Source organism: Canis lupus, chromosome 10 (assembly GCF_003254725.2).
Source record: "Canis lupus dingo isolate Sandy chromosome 10, ASM325472v2, whole genome shotgun sequence".
Lineage (NCBI taxonomy): Eukaryota > Metazoa > Chordata > Mammalia > Carnivora > Canidae > Canis > Canis lupus.
The window spans coordinates 33820634-33836980 of record NC_064252.1 but is presented as its reverse complement, the minus strand read 5'-3'; the positions used below and the strand labels follow the sequence as shown (position 1 = coordinate 33836980).

At 41.4% G+C, this 16347-nt stretch overlaps 1 long non-coding RNA gene and 1 other non-coding gene across 3 annotated transcripts in view; one reads left to right on the top strand and one right to left on the bottom strand.

Moving 5' to 3' along the window:
- Nucleotides 1–16115, top strand: part of LOC125755928 (uncharacterized) — a 45754-nt gene extending 29639 nt beyond the window's left edge. The window contains exons 3-6 of one of the 2 annotated variants that reach the window (XR_007413515.1): nucleotides 10078–10210; nucleotides 12054–12182; nucleotides 15041–15156; nucleotides 15305–16115. This is a non-coding gene — a long non-coding RNA (uncharacterized LOC125755928). Of the gene's footprint in view, nucleotides 1–3354; nucleotides 4362–10077; nucleotides 10211–12053; nucleotides 12183–15040; nucleotides 15157–15304 lie in introns of those variants that run through there. The other variant, XR_007413514.1, reaches the window with a different exon arrangement.
- Nucleotides 11173–11283, bottom strand: LOC112675829 (U6 spliceosomal RNA). The gene has a single exon (XR_003146104.1). It is a non-coding gene; the product is annotated as a U6 spliceosomal RNA (small nuclear RNA).
- Nucleotides 16116–16347: the final 232 nt, after the last annotated feature.

Here is a 16347-nt window from a genome sequence, read left to right as displayed (position 1 = left end):
TTAGGGGATTATTTTTTATCTGTCATTATGACCCACACCATCTGTTTACATGGTGAAGAGGGAACTGATATGACATTATTTGTGATGCAACATCATAGCTGCTGCAACCCGCCATCACCTGCTGAATGAATCACTGCATTGCCACTCACTTTGCAAATTTCTCTCAATGTATTTATTATACCATCCAAAAAAAAAAAAAAAACCCAAACAAACAGATGGTCATTAAAAAAAAGTCCCATAAGAAGGAATTCCAGGTTTGCATGTTTTTGTCATTGGATAAAGGATTGCTTTGGTAAGGGAGGAGTTGTAAGTGGTAAAACTTAGCACTTAGTATAATAAGAGCTAGGGATGAGTATAGGCCATGTAGTCCTATAACAGGGGATCCCAGGCCAAGCTGGTAGTTGGTGAAGGCTTCTTGAAGGTAATGTTTGAAGGATGAATGGGAGGGGCACCTGGGTGGCTTGGTTGGTTAAGCATCCAACTCTTGATTTCAGCTCAGGTCATGATCTCAGGGTTGAGGGATCAAGCCCCTTGTTGAGCTCTGCCCTCAGCAGGGAGTCTGCTTGGGATTCTTTCTCCCTCACTTTCCCTCTGCCTCTTCCCCCACTACTCACTCTATCTTCCTGTCTTGAAAAAAAAGAATGTACCTGATGCTATGCTATATGACTTATATGAATTTGGTCACTTCATACTTACAGCAGCTTTATAAATTCTGAATTACTGTTATCACCATTTTCCAAATGAAGAAACAGACTATCCCCTCCACCTCTCCTCCTGCCTCACCACACACACACACACACACACACACACACACACACAAAGATTAAGTAAGTTGCTCCAAGTCACACTACTAGAACAGGACAAAGCAGGATTTGAATGTAGGAGTGTTTGCTACACAGTCTCTTAACTGCTGTGTATGGAAGTTTCTAGAAAAAATTGCTGATTTAGCAGGAGCTCAGGGAGCTAGGGGAAAATGGTATGAGATATGGCTGGAAAAGTAGTTGGGGGCCAGGCCAGGCTTTGTAGGCTGAGGTGAGAACTGGAACATATGAGGCCTTTGAGAGGTTGTGGCAAGACCATGATGTGACCTGATTTATGTTTTGAGGAGATTACTTTAGCTGCTGGGCTGTGAGTAAATTGTAGGATAGGACTTGATGCAGGGAGATGAGTTAGAAGATTGCTTCAGTGGTCCAGGTGAGAACTGATGGCTCACTGGACTGAGGTGGTGGCAGTAAAACCAGACATAAATGTGTATACTCAAGAGATAGGTAGGGTATAAAATTGCGTGGGTTTGGAGATTGATTACAGGGACATGATTGAGGGCAGTGTCATTGGTGACATTCAGAGAACTGGCTTATGGAACTGGATTGATATTGGCACTGCCCACAGAGTTGAGGACACAGAAGGACACTAAATTGTGGCAGTGCTACTGTTTTCATATTCTGGCCCTCCTACCTACCTCCCCCATTTATATGTTGAAATCCTAACCTCTGAAGGTGATGGTATTAGTAGGTAGGGCCTCTGTACATGATACTTTCAAACATTTACAGGAAACTGAGGAATATAATAATGTTGGTTGATTGTTCCTAATGTCATTGACAAAGTAGTGATAGGAAAGGATCAGCTTAGGGATTTGAATTCCCTCAGAGCCTCTAGGTGGGCCTGATCTCCTGTAGGAGCACTGAAATGAGCAAAATTTTGTCTCCCTTTTTCCTGTGACTTTATGTTCTGCTGGCCTAGAGGACTTAGTTCCACCAAGAGACACAACAATGACCCCACTGAACTGGAAGTTATAATTGCCACCTGGCCACTTTGGACTCCTACCCAGTGCCTCTGAATCAACAGTCAAGAAAGAGAATTACTGTGCTGATTGGTGGTTGATCCCAATTACCAAGGGGAGGTTGGGTTACTCTTCCACAGGAAAAGTAAGGAGGATATGTTTGGAATACAGAAGATCCCTTAAGGTATCTCCTAGTCTCACTATGTCTTGTGATTAAGTTAAGGTCAGTGGAAAACTACAACCCAATTCAGACAGCACTAGTAATGGCTCAGATCCTTCAAGAACGAAGCTTTGTGTCATCCAACCAGGTAAAGAACTACAACCAGCTGAGGTACTTGCTGAAGGCAAAGGGGATACAGAATGGATAGTAGAAGAAGGTAGTTATAAATATAAGGACTGTAATTGGCATGTTTCCTCCTTATTTTATGTCTATGTACATATATTAAGTAATATCTTTGATTTCTTTCCTCTCTTGCTCCCTCATCATGTAACATAAGATACACTGACTTTATATCATAGTATTTAAGTAAATTTAACTTAAATTTAAACCATACTAATTTAAGTTTATAGGATGTCAAAAAAAGAGTAAACATCAGTTACCTTCTCTTCCGGGGAAGGGGTTAGTGCATTTGTGGCTACATAGGACACTTGAGTCCTGTTAGACAGAATTATGACCTTGTTAATGTCTTTATTTTGTTTAAGGAGATACATATAGGTGTCAAGTTGCAAGGGGTGGACTTGTGATGGTTAATTTTGTGCGCCATCCTGCCTGGGCTAAGGGATGCCCAGATAGCTGGCAAGGCATTATTTTTAAGCATGTCTGTGAAGGTGTTTCTGAAAGATATTAGCATTTGATTCAGTAGGTTGAATAAAGAGATCTGTCTTCACCAAGGTGGATGGGCACTATCCAATCTGTTTGGAGCTTGAATGGAATAAAAAGGCAACGGAAGGGCAAATTCCCTCTCTCTTCTTGAACTGGGATGTTCATCTTCTCCTGACCTTGAACATTGAAGCTCCTGGCTCTCAGGTCTTCAGACTCTGGCACTTATATACCGGTTTTCCCCCCGGGTCCTCCTTCTCTAGTTCTTAGGCCTTTGGCCTCAGGCTGAATTATACCACCAGCTTTCTTGGTTCTCCAGCTTGCAGACAACAGGTTGTGGAACTTCTTGGCCTCCATAACTATGGGGGGTGGGGTGGGGGTGGGTGGGCAATTCCTATAATAAACCTACTCATGTATATCTATATACAGTTGACCCTTGAAAAATTCAGGGTCGGGGTGCCAACCTCTTGGGCAGTAAAAAATCCATGTATAACTTTTATTTTTTTTATTTATTTATTTTCATGTATAACTTTTAGTTCTTCTCCAAAATTTATTTACTAATAGCTTACTGTTGACTAGAAGCCTTGCCAATAAAATAAACAGTTGATTAACACATATTTTGTATGTTATACATATTCTATACTGTCTTCTTACAATAAAGTAAGCTATAGAAAAGCAGATGTTATTTTTAAAGATTTCTAGATTTTTAGTTTAAATTCAATTTAGTTAACAAATACTGTACTATTTGTTTCAGGGGTAGAATTGGACAGCAACATGTGGAAGAATGAAATTGGACCATTCTCTTATACCATACACAAAGATAAACTCAAGATGGATGAAAGACCTAAATTTGAGACAGAAATCCATCAAAATCCTAGAGGAGAGCGCAGGCAGCAATCTCTTTTACCTTGGCCACAACAACTTCTTATTTGACACATCTCCAAAGACAAGGGAAACAAAAGCAAAAATGAGCTATTGGGACTTCATCAACATAAATAGCTTTTGCACAGCAAAGGAAACAGTCAACAAAATTAAAAGACAACCCACAGAATGGGAGAAGATATTTGCAAATGACATATCAGATAAAGGGCTAGTATCCAAGATCTACAAAGAACTTATCAAACTCAGCAGCCCTGGTGGCCCAGCAGTTTAGCGCCGTCTTCAGCCCAGGGCATGATCCTGGAGACCCAGGATTGAGTCCCACATCAGGCTCCTTGCATGAAGCCTGCTTCTCCCTCTGCCTGTGTCTCTGCCTCTCTCTCTGTCTCTGTGTCTCTCATGAATAAATAAATAAAATCTTAAAAAAAGAACTTATCAAACTCAACATCCAAAAAACAAAAAAAAATTCAGTCAAAAAATGGGCAGAAGACATGAAAAGCAGATGTTATCATGAAAATCATAAGGAAGAAAAGTACATTTATAGTACTGTATTTATTAAAAAGATCCACATATAAGTAGACCCATGTGGTTCAAATCCATGTTGTTCAAGGGTCAACTGTATATCCTGTTGGTTCTATTTCTCTGGAGAGCCCTGGCTCAGACAGGTGGATAAGATGTTGGATTACATCAGGGACACATTGAGTCCAGGTTCTTCTGAGACATAAAGTTGGCAGGTACAGATATTTGTCTGGAATTCAGGGTGAGGCCAGAGAACTTAGCCACATATTTGGGCACTCTATTAGTTTTTAGGGCTGCTGTAACAAATTACCACAAATCTGGCTGCTCAAACAACAGAAATGTATTCTCTCATAGTTCTGGAGGCCAGAAGTCCAAAATCAAGGTGTTGGCAGAGTTGGTTCCCTCTGGAACCTCCGAGGGAGAATCTAATTCATGTTTCTCTTCTAGCTTCCGGTAGTTGCTGGCAATTCTTGGCTTAGGGCTGCATGACTACAATCTGTCTTCACATGGCTCTCCTCTCTGGGTGGCTCTGTATCTTCTCCTTTTCTGTTACTTACAAGGTCACCCATCATTGGATTTAGGGTCCAAATTAAATACAGGATGATCTCATCTTGAAATCTTTACCTTGATCATATTTGCAAAGAATCTATTTCCAAATAAGGTCACATTATAGATACTGTGTAGGATTGGACTTACCCTTTTGGACTACTATTCAATCCACTACAAGTGCTATCAATTTAGAGATATCATCTGTACCTTGGAGCATGTACGCCATCACCTCAAGGGAAAATACACAGGGGAAGGAAAAAAGAGGGCCCAGAGTGGATTCTTAAAGATCTCCATTATTTAATGGTTGGGTAGAAGTGGATGAGCCTAAAAGTAAAATAAAAAGAAGCCAGAGGAGAAGTAGGAACACTAGGGGGTTGAAGTTAGGAGAAGAGTACATTTCAAGAAGGAGGGAGGGAGCAATGCTTTCAAATGGCCACTGAAGGAGTGCTAGGTTCTTGCTTAAAGTAATATTCATTATTGACCTTTATTGTTGCTAATCTGATAAGAGCTAATGTTATAATTTATTCTAGTTTTTTTTTTTTTGGTTGAACTTTAATCAGAACATTAAATGGAATGTTAATTTTTACAGAAAGTTCAGTCTGACAAACACATATATGTTGACAAATTTTCTGGACTCTATTTTTCTTTTTATAGAGACAATCCACATAGCTCATCACCTGAATCTTCCCAATTAAGATTAAATTTTTAGGTAGTAAGTCAATTTATGCTTTCACTTTGGAGTGAACTAAAATACAGACTTCAGTCTTGTTTGCAGCAACATTTTTTGAAAAAATTCCCTTCTTTTGGTAACTTGTAGCAAAATGATACTACCAGGAAGAAGATAAAATATATAGAAAAGACCACCAATTTCTAGCAATATCATTGGACTCTGAAGAAGACTTAACATCATGTTCCCTTTGAGACAGTGCAGGAGGCAAAAATGCTTTGGCCAAAAATACTCCCCTGTATTTACCAAATGAAATTCCTGGCTCTGAGATGGATTGAAAAATGGGCTTTGTGGAGGAACACTACCTCTTTGTAGATACATTGGTGCTTCCTGCTTTTTGCTGAAGTATCAGGAAGATGTGGAGGGACCGGCTGAGGTTAATGTACATGCAAGCCAGAGCAAAGATGGGAGCTGGGGTCTCTGTGGCATGAATGAAGGACAAAATCTGTGTGACAGTGTTTGTGTAAGGGAGTGACAGGGAGAAAGTGGAGAGAGAGTTGTGTCAAATTATGGAGAACCCTGAATGCCCAGCCAGATTCAGGAAACAGTAGAAACAATGGAGTCTATCCCAGACAAGAAAAATGTTTTCTCTACTTCCGTGGCTGTGATGCATTTTTGGTTTTCAATGCAAGTATAGTAATCCAGGGTGTAATTATTTGTGTTCTCTCTGGGCTAATTTGAGAGTTTCTCTGGACTGAGGTCAGATTTTCATAAATCCGCGTGGAATTCGTGTGCTAGAAACCAGGAAGAGTGGCTCAGGTAAAGGCAGCTAGATCAGGGCCTCGTGGTGCTGCAGGCACTGTGGAGCCCTACCCCCATGCCCATGGGTTTGCATCGCACACTGTGGCCCTGATCAAATAGGCCACAATGGCGGAGTCCCCTGGAAGCCAATCAGAAATGAGCACAGAGGTTATATTCATCCTCTGTGTATTTTTTTAAAAAGATTTTATTTATTTATTTGACAGAGAGAGAGAGAGAGAGAAAGGAGAGAGCACACAAGAGCACAAGCAGGAGGACTGGGAGAGGGAGAAGCAGACTCTCTGCTGAGCAAAGAGCCTCACGTAGGGCTCCATCCCAGGACCCTGGGATCATGACCCTAGCGGAAGGCAGACGCTCAACCGACTGAGCCACTCAAGTGCCCCATCCTGTGTATTTTTATTTCTCTACTTCTTTCAGCTCAGAGAAGCTCTGGAGAGATGTGTTCCTTCTGTTTTTATTAAGTTCTTCTGGTTTGAGGAGTGAAAGAGAAAGGGAACAGGGAGGGGCTGCAGATGAGATGGTCTCCAGGCTGGGATTTATAAGAACATCCTTCCACTGGGTGATGTCTGCATGAGGTAGAGGTATGGTTTCAATTCCGCTCTGGCAAGGCGGGCCAGCCCACTTTGCCAGCACATAGTTCTCTTTCAAGTCTCACACTGATTCGAGAGTTTGTAGACAACTTTGTACTTTGGGTCTCTGCCAGCTGTCCTGGAGAAACAACTGCCCTTGGCTTCATGTTTTCTAGCTCGCCCCCCCCACTCCCAACCAAAGTTAGAGAATAACAATTGTTTTCTTAGCAAACACTGCTCCCAAGTCAACCCGAGCGGGGGTGCAACCTGAGCAACTGTGCATTTGGGACCTGTGGGGTCTTTTCTCACATGGTTGGGACTTTCCTTCCTTGGATTGCAGAACAGCGCCCCCAGGTTTGTACTGCCTTAGAGACCATCCGCGAGGAGAGAGTGTTTGCACACTTAGACGTCAGGCCTGGGGGTGGGGTAAGGGGATGGCTTTTTGGTTTTTGTTTTGTTTTAAACTACTAACCCGCTCTAGATTTTTTTGTACTTAACTTGCCACCATATTTTCTGATGTATCAACAAAAGGAAAACAACATATTTCTATTTTGTCTCTCTTGTTCTCCAAAATGCTCTTTGTTTATTAAAAATGTAACCAGCTCCTGTAGACTCTAATTTACCTCTCTGTGGACCATGCAAACCATGAACCTCCTCCTCGCCCTCCCCCTAATCTTTCTTACACGAGGACAGTTCACTGTGTGCTAGCGCCTGCTGAGGTACAAAGAAAGGAAGTGTAGCAGCAGATCCACCCCCGTGTCAGCACATTCTAGATCAGCACCCAGAATCTGTGCAGAAGGCAGGTCTGAGCATAGAACCCATTAGATTAAAACAGGGACTGGCAAATTCTGTAAAGAATCAGATGGTACATAACTTAGTCTTTGCAGGCTGGGCTGTCTCAGTTATGGCTGCTCAACTGTGTTTGTAGTGTGAAAGGAACACACATCCTGTGTACATGAGTGGCTATGGCTTTATTTCAGTAAAAATGTATTTACCAAAATGGGTGGAGGGCAGATTTGGTTCAGAGCTACAGTTTGCCAACCTCTGTCATAATGCCCTTCAGTGTCATGCCGATACCCTCAGACCGAAGCCTACATTCCTAGCCAGTATGTGAGGGCCGTGTGCTTTGGTCCCTCTCATATCTAGTGCACTTTCTGCCTCCTGCATTGCACTCCAGCCACGTTGGGTTGTTCCTGGCCCTCGGACTTGCCTTACTTCTTTCATCTCGAAAAACCCATGCAAGTTGTTCCTTTCGCCTTAAACCATCTTCCAGCCCTCTCTCTCCTCCCGCATGCACTTGCATGCGACTTACTCTCCAGATCTCAGATGAGGCTTGTCTAACACATCTCCCTTAAACCCTGTGCACAAATTAGGACTCTTGACAGCAAATGGCAGCAATTAAATTTCATTAAACTGAGGCACTACAAACAAATGGTGTTGTTTGACTGAAATCAACACATTCTGGATGGGGCTAAGAGAAAGTGAGCCTAGGCATGATGAGAATCAGAGATGCAATGAATGACATCATTGGTGTAGAATGTACTCATCTCACAGCAGACAGGAGAGGACGTCTCCTAAATCTGGTGGCCTCACCGACCATGACATAGCTGAGAAACTGAAACAACAGGGTCTTTGGGCATCAAAAAAGATGGTAGCAAACACTTTGGATTAAAACACACACACACACACACACACACACACACACACACACACAAACCAAACCAAAAGGCTTTAATTGTATCATGGGAAAACTTTTTCCGATACTAAATCAGAGCCTCTTTACTTTTGGTTTAGGCACAATAATAACACATTTATTTGTCAGGTTTCCCAGACTATCGCAGATTAGACACAGTTTATTTACTTAGTTATTACTGGGGTTAGGAAAAACTGCCAGACCCAGTGACACCAACTTGGAGGGACAGTTAAATGACAAGTAAAGTAGAGAAGGAAACTTTTAGAAAGCAGAGGGGACTAGGGCCATTTAGTGATAGAGAAAGTGCTTACATCCTTCAGTAGGTACTCAGGGCATCAGTGCTTTCTAATGATACCTAATAGCAAAGTGTAAATCATATTTATTATACACCAGGCCCTGTTCTAAGCACTTCTTGGAAATTATTTAATCTAGCAAAAACTCTATCAATGAGTGCTACATCATTACCATTTTATAGGTTATTTGAGTTATCTATGTGTTGCTAAAATTTCATGGCAACAAAATTTATTTATTTTCTCACAGTTTCTGTGGATCCAGCAGCCACTTGTGGCTTGGTTGGTCCTCGGGCTCAGCATCTCTCGTAAGTCAGTGATCAAGGTGTTGGCCAGGGCTGCTGTGGCCTCAAGGCTTGATTAGGAAGAATTCACTTTTGAACTAGGTCATGTGGCTTTTGACAGGATTCGGTTTGCTGTGGCTGTCAGACTCAGGGCCCCAGTCCCTTGCCATGTGGGCAGCTCATAATATGGCAACTTGCTTCGTCCGAGTGAGTGCATGAGCAAGATGGGAGCTTTTGTTACCTAAAGTTGGAGATGACATCCTATCACTCTTGCTGGATTCTTTTCATTAGAAGCAAGATATGAAGCCTAGCCCACACTTCAGGGGAGTGGGTTGTAGAAGAGCGTAAATACCCGGAGACAGGAAGCCCTAGGAACCAGGTAGCTGGCTACTGCGTAATTGGAGAAACCAAGGTGCCATGCACCTGGCCTAAGGCCACATGGTTAATAAATGAGAGAAACTGGAAATGAGACTCAGGACTTGTGTGTGTAAACACCAAGCCACCCTGGGCAATTAAATTTGTATAAGCTCCAGGATGATTTTAATGTGCACTTGAGACTGGGAATGACAAGCCAACCCTTCACAAGCTTCAGTGTGTCTACAATTCATTTGTGTTCTGGTTAAAATGCTGATTCTGATTCAGTGGGTTTGGGCTAGGGCCTGAGATTCTAAATTTCTAAAAGTTCTGGGTGATGCTGATGCCCCTGGTCCTTGGACCACACTTTTTGAGTAGGAAGGACCTGAAGGAACGACTCTGGGCTAAAAGTTGGGCAATTGTTTTCCAACTTGTGATTTATCCTCAAATTGGTGGTAAGTGGACAGTCATTTGATTTTTCTGATTTTTGAAAATTTTATATTCATTTTTCATATATGCATGCATTCATTCATTATTCACATTCCATGTTCAATTCCATTCATCTAATAACAGCCAATACTAATTTTTAAACCCTTAGTTTTGGGGATCCCTGGGTGGTGCAGCAGTTTAGCGCCTGCCTTTGGCCCAGGGCGCGATCCTGGAGACCCGGGATCGAATCCCATGTCGGGCTCCGGTGCATGGAGCCTGCTTCTCCCTCTGCCTGTGTCTCTGCCTCTCTCTCTCTCTCTCCCTCCCTCTCTGTCGATCATGAATAAATAAATAAAAATATTAAAAAAAAATAAACCCTTAGTTTTAACATGCTTGTAAAAGTAATAGCAGTTCTTGTCTTCCAGGTTTGATGGAAATGTTACTTCCTATGGAAAGCTTACCCTACTTCCAAAGACTACCTTCAGACATGCTTACATGAAGTATTTTGTGTCTATTCCATCTTTATATCCCCCAGGGCCTAGTACAATGCCTAATGTGGTAAGCATACAAAAAGTATTTGTTAAATGAACAAATGTTTGTTGTAGAAAATACTGAAAAGCAAAAAAAAAAAAAAAAAAAAAAAAAAAAAAAAAAAAAAAAAAATCAAGTGCCATCCTATTTCACAGATGTAACCTTTGCCAATGGTTCATTTTACTTTCTTTGGTCTTTTTTCCACTCATAAGTATGTGTATCATCCTTATCTATATTTGCATTCATATATGTAACTTTTCCTCTCTTTCTTTTGAGTGAAACAGCCAGCATTTACTGACACTGTGCTAAGTCCTTGGGGAGATCCATTGTAATAAGCTTCACTCGTTGCCACTAAGCTCCTTGGAACTTACAGTGTGGGGACAGAGTTGGAGTCATGGCTAACAAGGCATAGCTGTTATGAGACTTGACGTTGTGAGATTTAGCCTGGCATCTTCAGTAGGCAGTGGGGAGAGCAGCCGGGCTGAGTGCTGTCAGGAAGGGTGGGACAGACCTTAGGACCTGACCCAGGGGCTGCCTGTACTGAGACCCTCTGACAAGCAACACAGTTCTCCACTTGGTAAGAGCAATTCTATTCTGAAATCCCTCATAATAGGGCACATCATCCGGAGTTGAAACACACTACTACTTTTAGTGGGGAAGAAATATTTTCATTGCATGCCCTCAGATTGACCTCTATTCTGCTAAAAAACAAAACAAAAGCAAATAATACAGCACAACCACCAAATCCCATTAAAATGTATGGCATTACTTCATTTGTTAATTTAGCCTGACAAAGCATTGCCCTTCATCAATAACTCTCTATAATATGACTATTTACTTGTTTTCATTAATCTGTTATACAGAGCATAATTAAGACTTTGCTTTTGAATTATGCTTATGATATCCAATTTTAAACAAATCAATCTTTAGTGCAAACAAATAAAGAAATTCAAACAGAACAGTAGGGGCAAAAGAAATCAATTAAAGCAAAGAATCATACCATACTCTCTGGAGAGGTTACATGTCATTCTTGTGCAAGGGCCATACTGATCTATCTCTGTGTTGTCCAATCTTAGTCTATATGCTGCTGAAGCAAGCACCACACTCTCTGGAGAGGTTGATATCACCAGGCTTAAGGGACAAGATTGTGTCCTTTATAAATGAGCAGACCCCCAGGATTCTGAGGGGGAAAACTCAGTGAAATGTGTGCTAAGTGTACAATTGCCAAAACAGCCCTGTGGTCACTCTGGACTGTGGCATCAACTGCCTGTTGATGAGCAAAGGGCAAGCAGATCTTGAACAGTGCAAGTGTCCAAGTAGCTGAAGGAAGGCTACTGAATAAAACTCAGCTGATAAGGTGTATCTAATGTCATGTCTGTATAGTTATACCCATGTGGTACCAAAGGCTCTCAAATGTAAAAAAAAAAACAACAACAACAACAACAAAACAAAACTGGGAGAGGAGCTACGCTTTTGCTTTTGATTCAGTTACCTCCAAACCCACTCCTCTGCGTGTCCTCCATTTCAGTAAATGGCACCACCTTCCATCCAGTTACTCAAACTGAATACCTGGGTGTCATCTTTGTGATAGTTAAGTTTATGTTTCAATCTGACTGGGCTGCAGGATACAACGTTATCTGGCTAAACATTATTTCTGGGTGTTTCTATGAGGGTGTTTTTTCCAGAAGTGATCAGCATTTGAGTTAGTGTTGACTTGAGTAAAGTAGATGGCTTTCCCCAATGTGGGTGGGCACCATCTCGTCCACTGAAGGCCTGAATATTACAGAACGTGGAGAAAGGTTGAGTCTGTGCTGTGCCTTGTACTTGAGTGGGACACTGACCTCCTGCTGTCATCACTCCTGCTTTCTAGGCCTTGAGATTCAGACTGGAATCCACTCACCAGGTCTGCAGCTCTCTGGGCTCCCAACCACACATCCAGCTTTTTGGGCCTCCAGCTCACAGATGGCAGATTGTGGGACCTCTTAGCCTCGAAAACCATGTGAGCCAATGCCTTATAATAACTCTCTTTCTATATATCATTATATCTATAAGTCCATATCTATCTCATTGGTTCTGTTTTTCTGGAGAACCCTGACTCATACAGCCTTGATTCTTCCCTTTCCTTAATCTCCTGCATCCAGTTTATCAACAGGTCCTTATAATTCTGCCTCCAGAATATATCTTGAATGGATCCCCTTCTCTCTGTCTCTGCTGCCACCTGCCCAGTCCAAGCCACCCTCATCTCTCTGAACATCCTGGAGCAATGCTATAGTTTCCCAATTGGTCTCTTTGCTTCTTTTATTATCCCTTTAAAATCTATTCTCCATAATGCAATGCTGTTTATGAAACACAAATTAGATCACACTGGTCTTCTGTGTAAAACATACCTTAAATTTCCATCAAACTTAGAATAAAATCCACACTCTCACTGTAGCCCCCAGCCACCATGTGATCTGGCCATGGTTAACTGTTCTGCCTTCATCTCCCACCACCCTCTGCCTGGCTTACCACATTTGGGTGGCTATGTTAGTTAACTAGTGCTGTGTAACCAATTACCCAGGGCTCACATAAATGACAGCAATCAACATTTAATACTTTATACAGTTTCGGTGGATAAGGACCTGAGAAATGTTGTAGCTGGATGGCTTTGGTTCAGGGTGTCTCATGAGGCTACAGTCATCTGGAATTTTGACTGGAGCACCTGCTTCCATGGTGGCTGATTCACTTTGCTTTTTTGAAGGAGGCCTCAGGTCCTTGCCATGTGGATCGCTTCATATCATAATGCTGCTTGAGTGATCCAAGAGAGCATAACAGAATCTGCAATGCCCTTCAAGATCTAGGCTTGGAAGGTACAATCGTTCAGTTTTGCAACTTTTCATTGGCCACATAGACCAGCTTAACTCACTGTGTGGGGGAGTTGCATAAAGGCATGAGTATTAGGAGATGAGACTCACTGGGGGCCATCTTGGGGACTGGCTAGCCCTCAGTACTCCTCACACATACCAGACTCTTCACACACCATGACACTGGTTGCTGGTCCCTCTATTCTCTCCCTCCACACTTTCCCCAGCCTAGCTTTTCCCTCATTGTCTACACCTGAGCTCAAATATCTCTTTCTTGGAGAACTCTTCCCCAACAACCCTATCTGGGGGAGATGTCCCCACACCCCTGATATTTAGTTCATAGCACTCATGGCAATCTGTAACGGTATTATTTATTTAGGGATTTATATCTCCCTCCTTACCCACGGGATATAAACTCCAGGAATAGCTGGGATTTCTTGTGACCCAAGCCCCTAGCACAATATCTGGCAAGTACAAAGAACTCAATAAATATCTGTTGAGTGAATGATTTTTAAAAATTAAGGCTAAGGTATGATGGTTCTTTTTTTTCTCTTTGCTTTGATCAGAAGTTTTCTCTTGCAATTAGGAAGGGATCTGGGGATAGGGTTGGAGCAGAAAGGAAACTAGGAAGTCCTGGTTGGAAGCAGATTGAAGGCTGAGAGAAGAGGATACCAGAATATGGCTCCCCCATTCATTCTCACTGCTGCACCCCACAAAGGAAACACTCAGAGACAGTTGCCTATTACCACAAGCCCTATCCTGCAGCACTAAGGTTTTATTCTGACTCCAGTAGGAGAGTATCTTCATTGGGATTCCAAAGGAGGTAAGAGATTTTCTAATTCTAGCTGTTGCCAGAAAGTAGCAGAATAAGAAGGTGAGACAAGGTCACATTCATCCTGAGTGGCTGGAAGGTAATAATGGGAATGCCTGGGATGTGTGGAGGGGGAGACCCAAGTCCTCCATCCTTTTCCCGTCATTTATCTCTAGAGTATCCCATCTGGGAGCATTCAGAGCCAGGCAGAACAATGTGAGGAAATTTGCACAGAATGTTATCTCTGCACTTTGCCAAATACTTGGTAAGCCCTAGAGGGGGCAGGTCCAGTCTTTGCTCGGACCTGGAGCCCTCTTTGGAAACCGGGGAGGAAAGATCCTCAGTGGAGCTCGGGAGTGAAGTCCTAAAGCTCCCACACTGTCTGTGCCTGAGGCAGGGAGCCAGTTCAATTTAAAATGTGTTGCTGGGATGTTTCTGATCAGCCTGGAATCACATGGCTTCCTTAAAGGACTGTTTTGGGGCCCCCAGAGGAAGCCTTGTCTCTGTGTATGGTATTAAAGTATATTTTTCAAAAGATTAAAAAAATCATGACTCTAAAAACAACAAAAAAAGACTCATGCAAATACAAAAGAAATACATGTCAAAGATTTTATTCAACTCATTAATTAATTAAAGAACCAGTAATATGTTGAAACCTGTCCAAAGAGCATTTGAAAAGCTTGGGATATATGCACACATGTGTGTATAAAATATATGTATGTATAATATATGTATATATTTATATATGTATGTATATTATATATATGACATAATTATGTTATAACAGTATGTGTTATATAAATACAATTGTTATATAATAAATACTATGCTATATATAATTATGGTATATAATAATAAATAATAAATATATAATATATACACATATTTATGTGTATATCCCCAGATTCTCAAATAATATAATAAGTATATAGAATATCTAATATATGTACATATATATATTTGACATAGAATAATTATATTACACACACACACACAAATTGCTGGGTTCAAGTCCAGTAGGGCCATACATCACAATCTATGGGGTATCTGCTTCCTGGCCTTAAATTACTTGCATCTCCACCATTCAAAATTCTACACGTTAACCTGTGCCCTTACAGAGTTGTAAAATAGCTCTGGAAATAGAAAGTCAAGATCAGCACTGCACTGAAAAAACCCTCAATAATCTCTTTTGTCTATTTCCAGGATTCAGATAATTTTTCTGATAGTAGATTCCAGTGGAAGCTCCCATCTCAGGGTGATTTGATGGCAGTTGAAAGGTGCCCCCAACCAAAAGTTTATCGTGACAGTTGGTCCTTTCTGTGAGTATTTCCAAGTCTGTACTGCATGCAAAAATAGTTAACATTTATTAAGTACCTGCTCTGTACCAAACACATTGCTAAGTACATTGTATGGATAATCTTATATAATCCTCACAGGGAATTAATTATTCTTATCTTTCTATTGCAGATGACAAAATGAAGCTTAGAAAAATTCAGTAATTTACTCAAGGTCACACAGCCATCTAGGAAATGATGGATCCAGGATTTGGAGGCATGCAATCTGACCCTTTGAACTGTAAGACGTTGTCCTAGACACTGGTAATTATAGAGAGATCAGTTTATACACTGTCCCTGCTCAAAATAATCTTGGAAAGGATAGTTTCCTACCAAGGCAAAGCCTCATTTTACTTACAAATGAGATATTACTGATGTCTTCATCAAGCTTACTGTGAGGATAAATGAAATAATGTGCAAGTAATGTATAGACTACATCAATGGACAGGCTGATGTTATTGTTAAGGAAGCTGTCATTTTCAGAGTTGTTATTTTTGTGCTTTTGGTTGTGTGGGACATTTCCATGGGGAAGATGGAATTTGGGTTTTTGATGAGCCAGAATCAATGATGAGCTGTTTCTGGTTACCACTGGGACTGGGACTAGGATGGTACAAAATTTAAATTGGTGCCGAGAAGTTCAGTAATCAAGATAAAAAACATTTTAATGGAATGTTTTTCTAAAATAAAAATTAAGGTGGAAAAAGTCCATGATGAACAAAATACAAAAAATTTAAATAAAACCCAAATCAAGGGATCCCTGGGTGGCGCAGCGGTTTGGCGCCTGCCTTTGGCCCAGGGTGTGATCCTGGAGACCCGGGATCGAATCCCACATCAGGCTCACGGTGCATGGAGCCTGCTTCTCCCTCTGCCTGTGTCTCTGCCTCTCTCTCTCTCTCTCTCTGTGACTATCATAAATAAATAAAAATTTAAAAAAAAAACCCAAATCAATATTATTGATTTTTCCTTTTGCTTTGGGCTCCAATATGGCTCAGCTTGGCACAGGCTTCTAGCCTATTTCCTGAAGGAATTCACCAAAAGGCAATATGTACTTCCAGTCTTGTTCTGGGGTGCTCTTATATATGCATATTGGGTCCGCTGGATTTTATGTACAGGTAGGGCAGTTAAAAAAAGTTTTTTTCAATTCTTTGAAAAAAATGATACACACAGACAGTTATA